Genomic DNA, 17,460 nt, shown 5'->3' with positions numbered 1-17,460 from the left:
TCATATTAAACTATTTTTATCTATGTATGATAATAGCTCCCTTCCTGGAGCAGTTTTTCTATCTAAATTTTTTACGCATTTAGGGAAAGGTCAAAGGTTTTTCCTGAGTCTTTTTTTTTTTCTCACTCTCTTAAAAATAACCAGCTTAAAAGAATCAATATCTCAAAAGGCATATTTTGGGGTGGCAAACTCTGCTTCTCCTCAATACTCTAAGGACCCATGGTTGGGGAAAAAAGTAGTATAGAAAGGAAATTGAGAGCCAATAAGAGAAGCCATTTTTTAAATTTTATTTATTTATTTATTTATTTATTTATTTATTTATTTATTTATTTATTTATTTATTTTAGCAAGCAAGAGAAGCAAGGCAAACAAGGGAAGCTTGGAGCTCTTGTGGAAGGCAGCTGGACAGACATGGGCAAAGCAAGGACAATGGGCTAGGTACAGAAGGTCACCAGGATGGAAAGCCCTGGGTGCCTAGTAATAGGAAAAACTGGGAAAATAAGGAGTTCACCTCCAATGTAACTTTTCCTCCCCTAGCAAGTCACTGGTCATGTGGTTTATACCCCTGACCTTCTGTTATCATTGGGATGTCCTTCATGTCCCCACCTGTTGCTTGTGGAAGTGGGCTTCCCAGGGTGCCAAGGGAATAAGAATTTTCTGAGGTCACCACAGGAGGATGAGGTATGGTGGAAACTTTATTGGTAATGTAACATTAAGGGAGTTTCCCTTCAAGGTCCCATCTCCTTCTGTCCCAACATGGAGAAAGTCCAATTTTATCTTCAACAGAGCTAAAATTAAAGCCACCGCCCAGAGTTCCTGCTTCATATTAAGGTCCAGTCCAGTCCAGCATTTGGCTAGGTTAGCTTGTGTTCCCAGATGCAGTCCATTGTGTGTGGAGTGGACACGGCCATGGGCCATGTGGCTTCTGGGGCCACATGCAGGCTAGTGTGGGTCACAGAGCAAGTGAGTGCAAGGAAACAGGAGGGAAACAAGGGGAACAAGAGAGAGAGAATTCTTTGTTTTAGGGATTTTAGGAGCTTATCCAACGAATCCTTTAGGACTTCATGCATATGCAGTGGCTCTACCCCCTCTAACCCATCAATTGTTCCCCAGGCTAGACTGACAGGTAGGCACCTTCCCTACATCACTGACTTCACTGCACATGTGTCCATCTCTTCTTTTGTTGGACCCCTTCCCCCAGTGATTTGCAGGGAACGGAACAGTGATTCCTTGTGGAGCATAAAGTTGCAGCTTCCTGGTGAAGCTGCCCAGATGACCATGCTTATAATGTCTGGCCTCCCATTTGGTTCTTTCCTATTATTAATATTAGCTATCTAGTTATGATGGTAACAGTTTCATATCACTGGTCATGCAGTTCAAACCCTTCCCTGACCCTTCCTTCCCTGGCATGTTGCTAGTCATGTGGTAGTACCCCCTTGGAAGAGAAACAAGAGGCCCAAGAGTGGCTTCATATGACTCCCACTTGGGCTTTTGAATGACTATTCTTTTCTAGGCCTCAGTTGTATTCCAGCTTCAGGCCCAGAAAAGCAGCAAAACAAGAAAAGTGATGCCACAGCTGACATTAGGATCACCTGCATTGACTAATGACCCCCCTGCCCTGGCACCAGCCAATCAGTGAAGACCATGACCCTGAGAGGATACACCTGAAAAAGCTGATGAATATTCTATTGACATCCTCTCCCAAAACTCCCCTAAACCCTCAGCCTTTAAAACCCTCAAAGAAGGACCCAGTGTGCACTCTTCCCATGCCCTTCCTGTCCCCCTCCTCTTCCACCTCCAGGTGCTTTACCTTTACCCTTCTCTCTCTTAACTCCAAGGGCCTCTTCTTTTGTCTCTGTAACTTGTTTCCTGAGACCATTTCTTTTACCACTCACTTCTTCTACCTCTTTCTAAATACACTTTCTCTTATAGTTTGAGTCTTGGCTCTGAACTCTTTGTTAGCCAGAACTCAAGTACCAAGGTTGCTGAACTGAGGTCCATCTGACTCCACTGGTATAATACCTGGTGCCGTTTTTGCCACCTCCAACACTTTGAGGTCCTCTCTTGCCCACATCAAGAAATGGTACTTGTATTAATTAGGATTCTTGGTTTCAGATTTTGGAAATGCAGTTGAATTAGCTTAACCCCAAAAGAGAAAAATTTATAATGGGGAAGTGGAGGGGGGTACGGCGAGGAGAGGGGGCTCATGACATGTGATAGTAGAATAGAACCTAGACTCAAATAGAAGCTCAGGAATCTCCCTCTAATCTTGGCTCCTATATACACTTTAATGCCAATTCATTCTTTGTTCTTTGTTTATGCAGGCAACAGATGGTCATCTCACAGTTTCCAGGTCTCTGTCTCTTCTGTTCTAAAGTGGCCATCTGGCATGGAGGATAAGATCATGGGCTCCAGAGGCAGACAGAGGTGAGTCTAAATCCTAATTCTGCTCTTTCCTGGCTAAGTGACATTGGACAAGCCATTGAACCTCTCTAGCCTCTTAGTTTCCTCATTAATAATAGCACTTACCTTACAAGGTTATTAAGAAATTTGAGAAAACACATTTAAAGGTCAGCATCTTATAAATCCTCAATAAATATTAATTATTTATTATTACTATTATTATTATTTTTTAAAGAAGACAGCCCTAATGGAGTGGGTTTTGGTCATAAATCCCGATTTCTAGGAAAGAGACATTGATTGGTCTAACTTGAGTCAGGTACTCGCCTCTACTCCATCAGTTACAGCCAGAGAGTAGAGTCACAACCAAGAGAGATGACTACCAGAGACACATTTCTGTGGTAGAGTGGGGAGACTATCTACTACAGAACCCCCCAAAAGATGCCAGAAATTAAAGACATGTATGGAGAGAAATGTCAAGGTCCCTGCTCTGCCCAGCGAAACCCAGACCAAAGAAGGAGAAAGCTGTTTCAGGCTTTTTGGCCTTAGCTTAGGGGACTCTCTCAGTTGATCTTTAGAACTTGTGCTACTGCTTATTTAATTCAGCTGGTGTTGATTAGCTAAAGTTCTGGGCTTTGAAATCATTGTTTGCTTTCCTTTTTTTATCACTTTAGCTTGTTTGGGTTGTTTTTTTTTTATTTTATCTGACCTTTAATTTTAAAATTTACTTTATCTTAATTGTTGTTAGCTCATGGTTTTCTTGCTGCAGAAGAGGTCATTTATTTAACCTAGTTTCAGTATCATTTACTCTTTAATTGTTCTATCTTATTTTTATTCTATTTTATTGCTATTTTTAACTGTTTTACTGTCTACAATTTTTAGTTCTCTGAAATACTGTAAAAAAAAAAAAGTAGATGTAGGGATTCAACTGGGAAGACGACCCCTTTCCCTAAGAAGCCTATGGGTGCTCGCTTCTATCTCAGCCATCCTGTAGGGTCTGTCAGCCCCTGAGCTGATCTTCACACAAATCTTACAGCACCCCATCATAATTTCCCTTTACTAGTCCCCTCTGCTAAGGGTTTTACCTCAGGCATTTTCTCACCATGATTTGTTTCCACTCTCCCTGGAGAAAGTGCCTCCTGGCAGCAAACTAAGTAGGTAGTGAGCTCTACCCCTTTTGAGAACCAAAAGCTTACAACTCTGTGAAATAGGATGTGCCATTCCACATGAACAAGGTCTTCTCATCACTGGAGAACTTCAGGACAACCCTAGTGTTATGGACCATTTCCGGAATAGAGGCTGGCCCTCACCCAGCACAGTCCGGAGCCTTTTGTGTGTTGCATGTCAGGTGACCTCCACGTTCTTGACTTGTGCAGGGAAAGTTTCAAGACAGGAGTCCAGGTGAAAGTGAGAGTAAGTTTATTAAAGCTTGGGACAGGGAGGCAAAAGAAGTGTCCTTGGAGACAGGATCAGGGGATAAACCCAGAAGGAGCTGCTGCTGCCCACTGCTCCCCTGGGTGAAAGCCTCATAGAGACCCTGAGCGCTTAGGATAGAAGAAACAAAGTACATGCCTGAGGAAAGGGCACTGGTGTCATTTGTCCTGAGAGTATTTTTTTAATTTAATTTATTGGGGTGACATTGGTCAATAAAATCACATAAGTTTCATGTATACAATTCTACAATACGTCATCTGTATATTGTATTATGTCCTGAGGATATTATCTATTTTCTATAGGCAGGAATTTTGGGAAAGGTTCCAGGGGAGGATTTCAACAGAATACTCATTAGGTTTCCAGGTATTTTGTTTAGTGTATTGATGTTTTGAAATGAGTGTATAATAGAGTTTGGGGTCATTCTGTTTAGTTTTGCCTTTATCTTGGATTAGTCTGATTCTAACTGGCTCTTTTTGTTATCTGTCTCCCTGACACAGGTGATTTAAAACACCTGCTCTTAGGTATCTTTGGTTAGGGAGGACAGGCTTAAATCTTCTACTCTTAGGTAACTTTGGTTGGGGAGTATGGAATCTTGTGATTTATCAGCTGGCTGTTAATTGCTTAGCCGTTCAGGCTGTTTGTTCAACTATTAGTCTCAGTTTCCTCATTCCACTTGCCAGGGAATTTTTCTGGTTTCTTACTAACCTGCCTCACTAGGACCTCTTTTCTGTCCATATTTAGTATTCAGTCTTTGGTTGATTTCTTAGATACTATCCACAGGCTGATGATTCCCAAATCTATATCTTCAGAATTCAACCTCTCTCCTGAACTCCATAGAGCTAATTTTCTGCTTAACATCTCAATTTAAATGTTCAACGGACATCTCAACTTTAGTGTGCCTGAAACTAAACTACTGGTCTCCTCCCTGCTGCATCAGCTCCTCCCAAAGCCTTCTCCCTCTCAGGTAATGGCAATACCATTCTTACACCTGTAGTCACCTAGCCAAAAATCTATGGTCGTATGTTACTATTCCTTTTCGCATATCCCATCTCCAACCAATCAACAGATTTGTTGGTTTAACTTCAAAATTTCATCACCTTTCACTGGGAGTGGAGTTTACTTACTGTTCTCTCTCCTTCCGTCCCTGCCTCCTAAATTCTACTCATTATATATCAGCTAAAGTGATCCTTTAGGAATATTTGTCAGAGCATATTATTCCACTGAGAACCCTCCAGTGGCTTCCCATCTTATTGAAACTAAAAGCCTTAGTCTTGCCTACGAGCTATAGGGTCAAGCATGATCTGCTCCACCATCTAAATCTTTACATACAGCTATGTAACTTCATTTCTTACCATTTTCCCCTGGTTTACACCATTCTAGCTCTGCTGGCTTCCTTGCTGTTCCACCAACACCGCTCATGCTCCCACTTATAAGGCCTTTGCTTTCTTCCCTCCTCTTGGAACTTTCTTCTACATAGTTTAATCTCTCACTCCCTTTGAGTTTATGCTCAAATGTCACTTTACCACCTTGTATAAAATATTACCCTCTTTATCATTCTGTCTTCTTTCCCACTTTATTTTTCTTCAAAGTACTTGTCACCATCTGTCACAACTGGTTATGATCTGCTTCCCTCTACTAAAATGCAAGCTCCACTACAAGAAAGGATATTCCCAATTTGCTTACCGTTGTATCCATAAAATAGGACACATTTAGAGTACAGGGGCCATGCAGGTGAATAGAATTGTGAAGTGCCTTGAACACTGGCTCAAGGGCTATAGTTGGTACATTTTCTCTGAACATCCTTTCAAACTCCATTGCCAAAAACAATACAGTTCCAATTTCCTTTATGAAACTTTCCTCATTTCATAGCTAATACTTTTAAATATTAGGCCAAAGGTAAAAACTTCTTGTACTTTTATCATGTCCCAGTTCATTCAATATTACTTTCCATTGAGTCTCTCTGAAATGAATGGCTCACTGCATTTTATAATGCAATTTCAGAAAAACCTGAGTATCATTGAAATTGAGAAATTAATACCGTCTATAAACTATGTATGAATTATTTTGGTCAATGTCTTCATTTGTTTCCAGTATAGGATAAAATCTATTCCAAAATGTCACTCACTTTAAATATTTTCATTGACTTGTCAGGATTTGGAGGTAGGCTGCAAGACTGCAAAATATGTATTAATGCCTATTTTGTACATAGCCTTTGCTTGTAATTTCATTGAGGGTAGCTGAAACGGCACCTGAAGAGACAATTTGCACTTGTACACTTACCAGCATACAATCACTTCAACAATCCATCCCAGAACACCTTGAAATTAATCTTCACTGGGGCTCTCTCTACATAATCTCTGCTAGTTACAAAATTCTTTATGGAAGTTCTCAAGTGTTTCAAAATCTTCCTTTTCATCCAGCAGCACCATGGCTCATTTTATAGTCTTCCATATATTATTTTAGAGGATAATATAAGCTTACCACTTTGCTCACCTAGTAGTAAAATTAATTGGTGATCCTCTGTAATTTTATGTCAATATCTATTTAAATGCCCCAAACAATTCATAGCCAAGTTTTCCCCAGGCTTTCAAATGATCAACAAATATAGATCTTGACCTTGTCTCTCGCAATTTTGTGCTGTATATATCTGATCATACAGCATGAGTAATGAAAGCTATGCTGTCCTAGGACAGAAACTGACAAACAATCACATTGCCATCCCTACACTTTCCCAGCTAAAAACGGTTTACAATTCAGGCTCGTGATTGGATTTTTTTTGATTGATGATGTTTAAGCAGCCTGGAGACTTAATCGGGTTCAACAGAGGCCTCAGTCCTAACCAGGGTTTGTAATTGATATCTGGGAGGCTGCAGCCATTCCTTCTGGAGAGGCAGTTTAATTAGTGAAGGCTGCCTGTTGGTGCAAAGTAAGGAGGGTGGAGAGGGGAGGTGAAGTCCCCTGAGGGTTTGAAATTTCTTGCCTCTTTTCCCATTCAGAACAGTTCCACAGATACCAGAGAAGTAGAGTGCTTCTAGAAAATGAAGGCTCTTCAAACATAGCATTTGCAATTCACATTCTTAATTCTCCAATTAATGTTCAAAAGAATTTAGTGGTTAATTCCTTTAAATATTGAATATATAAAACAAATTTATTCACTTAAAATTATTTAAAATTTTCAAAATAATTCACTTGGGAGTATGTTTAAATAGTAAGTTCTTGATTCACTTAAAATTACTTCATAATACAATTGACACTGGAATTGTTTTTAATACTAAGCTCCTTTAAGGACTGTTATTCAAGTTTTAAAATTATAATTTATACCCCTTTATTTTAAATGTTGCATATACTTTGTAAAATGATACTATGTCTGAATGGTTCAGAGACCAGCCTTATATCATTTAACATATTTGGTGGAGACTAGGTTTGAGAAAGGAGCAGAGGGAGAGGCTGTTGAATTTGAAATGTACTATAACTCAAAGAGCTTTATGAGTTTTTAGAAAATCATTAATGTTCTTTAATTTTTCCAATTTATCAAGAAGGTTATGTCATGAAAACCTTACTTTTTATAATATCTTCCTTCTTCAAACACATATTTCTATTTCTTTGCTTCCAAATGCACTGCTTAAAATAGTTTTACTTTTAGACTCTCTGTGACCTTGATTACTGCAATTTTCTTTTAATTTCATCCTACCAAGGTCAAAAAATATTTGCTTTTCACTTTTGCCATGTTGGAAAATTATTAATATGTAAATTCTGCTGTAGCATTTAATTTTACTCACATGTCAAAACCTTGTAATTGCATGCTTGCAAAAACAATGGATGAATGAAAGGGTCACTCCTAAGGGTATGAAAAGATTGAGATCAATATTATGCTATTACTGCTTGGTTTACATATTAGAAGAAACATCTGAGGCAAATGCCAAGAAAACACAATAGAGATCAGCCTACTCAGCAAATGGTTGGATTAATCTCTGCAGTGTCAGTAAGTAGGTCCTAAATTTTCTCTCTAGAAAACCTATGTGGCTAATTTTTGTTTTAAAAGCTGAGGTTTATCTTTTGCACCCTAGGTTGGGTTGCAAATTGCAATGATCCATTAGGTACTGGTAGTCAAGAGTTTAGTACCAGTTAGTTGCTTCTGAATGGCCATGGCTACCAAACCTGGACATTAAAGAATATGTTTGGTTAGGAAAACCCCAGAAGATGATGACATGCAAAGTCTGTAGTGATTCAGGAATCACTACAGCAAAGACACATACCAATCAGTTATTGTCCCACTAGGCTGTAAATGTTTTCATGTCAATTTGGTTTAAGAATTGAGTCTTTTGAATGTTGAAATCCTAGAGCTCTGACATAGGTACTTAAGGGGCGTTAAGTGTGCTCTGCTGAAGTTCAGCCATAGGTCATAGAGGGTTATGACCCTCTTCATAATTATAGTCTTCATAATTATTCATAACTGTGCTGTTAGGAAGCTTAATTGAACCCCCAACTATGGATAAAAATCCAATCATTTTCTTAAAAGTTAATGAGATGATTTTTAAAGCATATTTTAAACCTAAGATAAGCACCAAGTACAGAAAAACCTCATGGATTTTAACAAACTAATTTGAAAATTAGGTTGAAATGTATCTTTTTTTTTAAATGAAAAAAATGTCATTTTAAGCAAAAAAGTGAAAAGTTGCAAAGTAAATGTTTACCTATTTACAAAAGCAAACTATGTCCAAATGGCAAAGAATAATTTACATAAAAGTAATATAACTTTATTATAAGTAGAAGCTAGCATTGATTTTATTAATTTAGTTACTATATTTATGTTATCCAAATTAGTGGAGATTTACTGTCATTGTTTATTCAGTCTGTATATATTAAAATACCTCTTACTTAATATGACTATCATTATTATACTATCAGTCTATACTTATAAAATATTGTTACTGCCCTGGCTGGGTGGCTCAGTTGGTTGGAGCATTGTCCTGTACACCAAAAGATTGTGGGTTTGATCTCCAGTGGAGACATGTATGGGAGGCAATATATCAATGTTTCTCTCTTTCTCCCCCTTCCTCTCTAAAAATCATAAAAACATATCCTCGGGGGAGGATTGGAAAAAAAGTTCAAAAAATGTTAGTGATTTTTCCAAAATCAAGATTTAAGAATATTTAAAATTTTTGGTTACTTCAAAATCCATCCCCCATGTAACACAAATAGCTAAAATTATTCTTTTTGTTCCCTTTACCTAGATATGAAGCATTTTCTGATATTGGAGGATGAGGCCTGTTTTCGGGTGACCAGCATATAAGGACTCTAGAAAAAGTCCTGAGGTGTGCTCTTCTCCAGGATCAAGAAGGCTCTGTGTACAACTGAAAGTACACTGTGAAATAATATTGCTATGCGCTTCTGGAGCTGAGTGTAAACTGGATGGGTTGATATACAACCCAGAGCTAAGTAACTTTTTCAAACTGAGAACTAGAAATCCCAGCTCTGGAAAAGACACTTCCTAGACTATTTCTTCTACATAAAGTTTAAAGATGCAGTGGCCACCTCTAAACCTACTACCTAACATAGTGTCTTATCCAAAATAGCCTGTTAAGCTATATTTATTGAATTTCTAGAGAAGAATTAGGTCTTGTTTTTTTCCAGCAGTCACAAACTTATGGCCTTTGTTCAATCTTTTAGTAAATTTACAAATATTTACTGAGCATATAATTTGATGAAGGATATGATCATTCTAAAGTGTGCAGATAAACAAAATAGATGAATCACTGTACTAAGAAGTGAAAATGTAACAACTTCTTCACTTGAAGCAATCTATCTATCTCTCCTCCTCTATCACCTATCTCTGTTTATCTTACTATTGAACCTACATGTTTTCACAGTGCTTTATAGGCTACCGAGTACATATATCAACTCTATTAGCCATCACAATCCCATTGAGGATTGGGTTGCATCTATAGGTATAGAAATAAAAGTATAGAAAACTGCCTAAATTTGGATACATTTGAGTAGGAGAGCCAAGACTTGAACTCAGGTTGTTCTTACCAGGGTCATCCTAAGGTCATCTCTGGGAGCTGCTTTCCAATAGAGCCTTCCAAATTTTAAAGGTAAATGTTGCTCAGAAGCCACATAAAGCCCTGCCACTCAAAATTTATCTAAGCTGTACTTGGAACTATAAATAGTGCCTGTAATTTCTTGAAGAGAAATGACTTTTTATTTTAATGTTATGACTGCTTAATAGTATTTATGACAGTTTATGTTAATTACATAACCACATGCAATTCATATGATATGCACCCAATATGCTCTTCTCTTTAGAGTCAGACCATTTAACCCCATAATATTGGCTCTAGGTGTGTGACTTTGGGCAGGTTACAGTACTTCTTCAAGCCCATCTCCTCATCTATAAAGCAAGGTTAATAACAGAATCTGTCTGATAAATTTGTCATGAGGATTAAATGAAAAGTTCATACAAAGCATGTAGCATAGTGCCTAGTACATATTAAACACTCAATAGATGTTATTTCTCTTCATATTTCTTGTTCTCTTTTATTTAGGCTATATTATGCCACTGAATAGATATGATCCAAGTATTGAATATGACCAAAGGAAAATGAATTGACATATATTAAAGTCAATTAATGCACAAATAAATAAAAAATTCAATGATTTTCCATCTTTCATGTGGCTGACAAGTGAGTAAAACTTCTCTGAAATCCACCAGTAGGCATATCCCTAGGAAAACTGAACCGGGTAAAGCCTGTTTTTCCTGTTTTTAATTTCTAAGTCCTATGTAGTACATTTACAGAACCTTTCCCCTCTCCATTATAAAGCCTAATTTTAAAAAGGGATCTACAATTTGTTTACATTAAGATGTAAATTCATTCATCCAATAATAAACATATATGAAATGAATGTTTTTTACTGATTACAGCTTGAAATAGCCCCAGGACTACTTAAACATATGCTTCAGAATTAAAACAACTTTTCTAAATCATCTCTTCTGATATGACCATGTTAAAAGATGAGAAAATTGAGATCCTGTGAACTTTTTATTTTAAAAAGACTCAAAGAAATAAAACTCTATTGGTGACATCTTGGCATAAGTCAACAAATTTGGGTGATATACCAAGAGAATAACATCACTAAAACCAATCATCTAGACATCTGTTCCTCAACTCATAGTTAACAACAGTTATATGCCTCAGTCTAAGGAAAGCTAGTTATTTGTTTTGGGAGAGGGGATACCAATAATTGCTCCCACATGCTTAGAGGAGTGCCCTTGGCTTATTTTCTCATCACTAATATGCTCGCCACCATCATTTCCATTAGACTTGATGGTGAAAAAAAGTTACCATCTCTTTGTATGATTTTCAAATAATTATAAGTAGATTTCTACTTTAACACCCAATTCCAAGTGTTTTTAGCGTTAGAAGGGTAGTAAGAAAACAGGTCAAGAATCAGGTGGTGATCTTATGTGTGAACAGAATGATCATTAACATGGAGAATCACCTAACTTCCAGGCTCTGTCTCTGGGAAACAAGGGTTCATCTGGGGCAGTGGAGGGTGGCAGCCCTCTCACAGCCAGGGGAAGAATAAAGTCTAACAGAACTACTAATTCCGGAAACTATGTTATCACCAAAGAATAAAACGGGCTATTTTTCTGTCACTGGATCAACATTTCTTTCACTACCAAGTATAATCAGTAAAACAGAGATGAATGTCCAGATCAGCCCTGAAAATGAAAAGCCAGAGTTCAGGGGCAGTTTCTTTAAAAGACAAGTTGCCACAGAAAAAAGCTATAAACATGAAAAGGTATCAGTTCCCTGAGAAACGCTGTTGCCTTTCATTTATAAAAATGCAGTGTCTGTGACCCTCTTAAAACATACCCTTTTCCTCTCGTCTGGGTCTAAATACAGTGAAGTACTAGTCAGCAGCTGTATCCTGAGCACAAAGTGATGACTCCTGAATCCCTGGAAATGGGCTGCTGCCACTTTGTCCACTTGTCAATCTTTTTTTTTTTTTACTTTTATTTATTTATTTATTATTATTATTTTACTTTTTTTTTTTTTACATATCTTTATTGATTTCAGAGAGAGGAAAGGAGGGGGAGAGAGAGATAGAAACATCAATGATGAGAGAGTCATTGATCGGCTGCCTAGCCCGCAACCCGGGCATGTGCCCTGACCGGGAATCGAACCCCAATCGCCTGGATCCCCCAATCGCCTGGATCCCCCGATCGCCTGGATCCTAGGTCGATGCTCAACCGCTGAGCCACGCCTGGCCGGGCACACTTATCAATCTTACAACTTCTATGAGGACAGCTATAACGGAATGTTAAATTGATTTTCCTATGGTCTTAGATTTTCAGCAGAGGCCCCTAATGCTGAGTGTAATCAGGCCAAAACTAGGCGAGTAGAGATCATTAACTCAGGGCTGAGGAACTGTAAATTTGATATGTGAGCCCTGACACACACAAAGGTGGAGTTTGGCTCATCTCCTCAGCTTTAAGAAGGTGAGCTATGAAGCTTTCCTTAGAGAGACTTACCAGTGGGTTGTGCATCCCTCCCCACCCCCACCACCCACACACTGGTGTAGAGAAATGAAGTACTTCTACTTCCCACCAACCAAATCAGACCGGGGGTGGGGGGGTGCTTCAGAGACCCACCTGGAGAACTCACATGTGTCTCCTAGAAGTTAGGTGACATATGCTATTGCATATGGCTCCCACCTGAAAAAAAATTAAACTTTAAATCTTGATCCTGAGAGAATAAGGAAAGAGAACCATAGTGAAAGTAATTGCCCTCCCACCAATGATGGGACAAAAGTATATGTATTCTGAGGCCCAAATTTGGATTCCACAGAAAAGCCCACCTGGAATATATAGTAACACCCACAGAGAGAAGCAGAGGAGCGTGGAGCACTGGAGTAAGCAGCTGAGGAGGAAACTACATGACTGACTGTAGGAGGCATCACCATGTCAGGGTCCTACAGATGCACAGGCCTAGGTGGGGCACTCCTAACGACTAATAAAATCTCACCTTGAGCCAATATTGGTATGTCTGCCATGGTGGAGATGGCGGAGAGCCAAGGGAGATAAGGAAGACCTTTCGGGTCTCTATATTTCTCTCATCCATCCTTCCCCTGCCCAATCCCAGAAATCCAGGGGTAGCCCACTAAATGGAGAAGGAATACAAGGACTGGGAGAAAGAGGAGAAGAGACTCCCCAAACCCATGTTTCCAATTCAGAGTTTTAGCCAGAATGAGATGGGATGAATGAGACGAGAGATTAAAGCTTATGGATTGAACTGTACTAGACTAATTACCTAGAAATGATACTTGTGTGACATGAAAAGCTATGGCATTGGCCTCTGTTTCACCCAAGGAAAGGGAAGAATGGTTCAGCAGGATGGGTTTAAAGGGATGTGAATGGGAAAAGATGAGATTGCCTTCTGTTTGCTTCCATCAAGTCCAATTCATTGAATAAAGTGTTACATTGTGTTTGTACACACATTCTGTGGTTAGTACTGTGGGGCTAAAAATTAAATTTCTATAAATAATAATAACATTGATGCCTTATGTTTATGTTGACAGCTTATATGTGTCAGATATTGTGCTAAGTGTTTTATAAGTGTTATCTAATTTGGGCTTAACAATCACATTAAGAAATTCACTAAACCATTTTACAGTTAAAGAAACTAGAGCCTAAGTTAAAAAAAACACAAAAAACTTGTCCAAGGTCACACAGCTAGGAAATGATGAAGCAGGACCCGCATTCAGACAGTCTGTCTCCAAAGCCTAAATTTTTAATCACTTGGCTTCTTTTGTAAAACACTGGACTAGATGTCAGATAAAATAACAAAATAGTTAATTCTTTAAGTGACTATGCCCATACCCATTTTGTTACTTTTTAAAATTTTAAATATTCAAAATTCTCACAGAGTCTACATTTTTATCTAGGTAGCATGAGTGAAGTTCAAGGGTAGCATTGTTCAATAGAATTTTCTGCAGTGAAGGAAATGATCTGTACTGTGCTGTCCAATACAATAGTCACTAGCTACATGCAACTGTTGAGCACTTAAATGTGACTAGTGGAACTGAGAACTGAATGTTTTACATTTACTTTTAATTAACTTGACTTTAAATTTAAAGGCCCACATGTGGCTAGTAGCTACAATATTAGAATAGCCAAAGATAATAAGGCAAGTATATCTTTCCCTGTCTGTCAATTGGCAGAGCCGGGTGCACCCTATATCATAGACTACTAATCGAGACTCTAGGTTTTGTGGAGGAGAAAGCTCTAGATCAAGGAGGAGCTAGGTGACTCATCATTTCAACCAAAAAAACCTCTGAAGAAAATTCTACCTAAAATCTGGGGATGGTGTCAAAGTTTCAAAGATTCTTTTGGATTAAGATTTCCAATAAATATTGGGATAGTCTCACAGAATCCAAGCTGATGTATGTTTTTACACCACCAAATTAGTATCATTAAACACTTTTCTCAGTATTAAAAAAACAAAAACAGTTCCCAGTGGTTAGACTCAGAGAAAAATAAAAATGGACTGTACTGTCTGCAAATCAAATCATGTTTCCAAACAGCTAGAACATTAAATTAGTTCTGGACAATATTTTAAGACATTCTGAAAATGATTCAGAACACAACAATCAGGATAGAGAAGGGTCTGGAAGATGGTTGTGTGAGAGGACATGGGATTGGTTAGCCAGGAAAAGAGATGGTGCAGAGGTTGTATGGGTGCTTCCTTCCAGCAATTAAATGAGTATCATGTAGGAAAGGGAGTCCTGTTGTTCTGCATTATTCCAACGGGCAGAACTATGATCAAAAGGAAAAATGTAAAGGGAGATCAAGTGACCGCAACATAAGCAAGAGTAGGAAGTTGAGCTACAGCAGAATTTGCTACTTAAAAAGTGATGCTCTCCAGCAACTGATTATGTCTAAGCAGAGTCTAAAAAATCTAAAATTTCAAAATTTAAAATTATTTTTAACATAGAATCCATACATCTCAATGATACTAATGAGAAGTTGTCACAGGAGCCTTGAAAATGCAAAGACGTGGGTGAGCCATTCCTTCTGTTAAAAAAAAAAGAAAAAAATGTTTAGTGAATATTTATGCATTAGTTATCATAAAATTTAAGTTATATCTATTCTATATTTTGTCATCAAAATTTGAGTTATATTTAAATGTTCCCTATAAGGAAAAAAGAACTGCTTTATAAGATTATATCATTTAATTTAATAGTTATAAGGGCTATTGATGTGTAACTTTGACATTATATGTCTGTTAGAAGACATATTTGTTGGAATGTGTAGAAAATCCAATGTATTCTACTAAAGTTGTAAATTATGGTTTTATAAGAAACAGAGTTTGCTCCTCAATCTTGTGGAAATTAACCCAACTAAGACATCACTGATAAACTTATAGTTAATCTGACCTCTATAAAGTGCTCATTAAATTCTCCTAGAATTAGGAACATAATTAAAAGTATTTCTCTTTATAATTTTATAAATAAGAGAAACATTACTCTAACAGATTAATTTTAAGATACAATGCACAAATCTTATTTTTTCCAAATTCTTATTTTTCTACTTTTTTTCCAGGAATTCTCTCTTCTCCCCTTTCTATTTAGCCAGTTCCACCTCTTCTTCAAGGCCCTGTACAAGCCTCTTCTTTATCATGAAGGCTCAGCCCAAGGTGAAGCCTTGTTTTTCTGAATTTATACTATGATCGTGTCTGAACTGCTTCATGCTACTCAGCTCTTATTGTATTATTCCTGTAACATTCTTTATCCTTATGTGTATTTTATGTTTGGCTCTGCTGTCTTATTCCTGTTCTAGCTTGGTATCGTGTATAGAGAGGCACATGGTAAATGTTGATTAATTGATGAGAAAGCTTAGAAAATCCATAGAGGGGGGAACTGGCCAAATTAGGAAGAATTGCTATCCCAGTTGTCTTTACTGTGGAACAAATATCCCCCAAAATTAGTGGTTTAAAACAATCATTGATATATGTGGAAAGATTCTATTGGTCAGGATTTGGGAAAAAGCCCAGTGGGGCTGGCTTCTCTCTGCTCCATGATGATGATGAACTCAGCTGGGAAGACTCTAAGGCTGGAAGAAAGTCAGTGGCTGGGGCTGGAATGATCTGAAGTTGTGTTCAGTTCCATATCTGGTGTTTGGGTTGGAATAACTAAAAAATTAGGACTGTCAACCAGGGCATCTGTTTGTGGCTTCTCCACATGCCTGGCTTCTTCACAGTGTGGCAGCCTCAGGGGAATCACGTGGGACTCCCTGGGTGAGCATTCCAGCCAACCAAGTGAAGCTATATTCTCACCTAGTCTCTAAAGTCACATAGTGTCATTTATACCACACTCTCGGCTGAAACAGTCACAAGCCCACTCATACTGAAGGAGAGAAAACATAGACCCTACCTCTTGACGGAAGGCGTGACAAGGCCACATTGGCAAATGGCGAGTGGAATGGGAAATACTGTTGCAGCCGTTTTGGAAAGGATAACCTACAATCTTTAAATATTTTGGAAAAAAGAAAAGATCAGTTATAGGCTATAAGAGGCAACAGTGTTGGATATGCTTAGTCTGTGACCAAATGCTCTGGAACTGGATGGAGTCTACGCCAAGGTTCAACTTATTAGCAACAGCAACCATAGACACCATGTATTGTCAGGTATTGTTAAATACTTACTATGTTCCTGACAAGCTTATCAAATTCTATCCTCAAAACATCTCTTTGAGAAAGAGATTATTATGACTCCGTTTTACAAATGAGAAAATTGGGGCACAAAACAGTCAAGTAACTTACTGAAGATCTGATGTCAGCCACGTCTGTCTGACTCTGGAGTCCAGATTCTTCACCCTGAGGCTCTACTGCCTCCTTATAAGAAATTATTCACCTAAAGGGTCCAGAGCCTTTCAATACCATAGCTGTCCAGAGATACTTAAGTCTATCTGAGGAGTGTCATTTTCATCCCTGATTTCTCCTGTAGGTGGTATGTTGTCCCTGGTTGTGTGCAACTCGTTCAAGCCCTTCTGGAAACTTTGTAAAATTATTTCTCTGTTTCTCTAACCTCAGCTTGGCCATAGTTGTTTTTGGCATCTGCTTTCATCAGCTCAGAGCACTCTTTCTCCCTTTGTTCTAGCTTGTAATAGCAGTGTAAAAGCAGCAAGCAAAAACACATCCACTGAGTCTTTATCCTTTAATAGTAACTTTTGTTCTGTGTTTGGATCCTACTGTAGGGCTCATACCCTGCTTGGAAGTAAATGTCTTGTTGCATGTATTTGGAAGAGGTTTACTTGAGTGCCTGAGTCCTGGCTTTCACTGATTTGGGGGCAGAAGAAGGTTTTTAATCGCTGCTAGAATTTTTCCCATCTGGTTAAACACAAATTAGTGAAACCTGAGATACCCCAAGGACTAATTAAAGAAAAACTGCCAAATTATGTGAAAATAGAATTTCCACACAGATTTCCCTATAGCTATACTGAGCAATTAGTAGGAAGCTAAGAACAAATATCCCATATAGTGATTAACGGTCTGAATGAAAATTGCACACAGACATGAAAGAGCCATGTAATAAACTGAAAATGAAAGGTACAATCGTGGACAAG

This window comes from Miniopterus natalensis, chromosome 2 (genome assembly GCF_054644295.1).
Source record: "Miniopterus natalensis isolate mMinNat1 chromosome 2, mMinNat1.hap1, whole genome shotgun sequence".
Lineage (NCBI taxonomy): Eukaryota > Metazoa > Chordata > Mammalia > Chiroptera > Miniopteridae > Miniopterus > Miniopterus natalensis.
Note: the sequence above shows the minus strand (reverse complement) of the source record.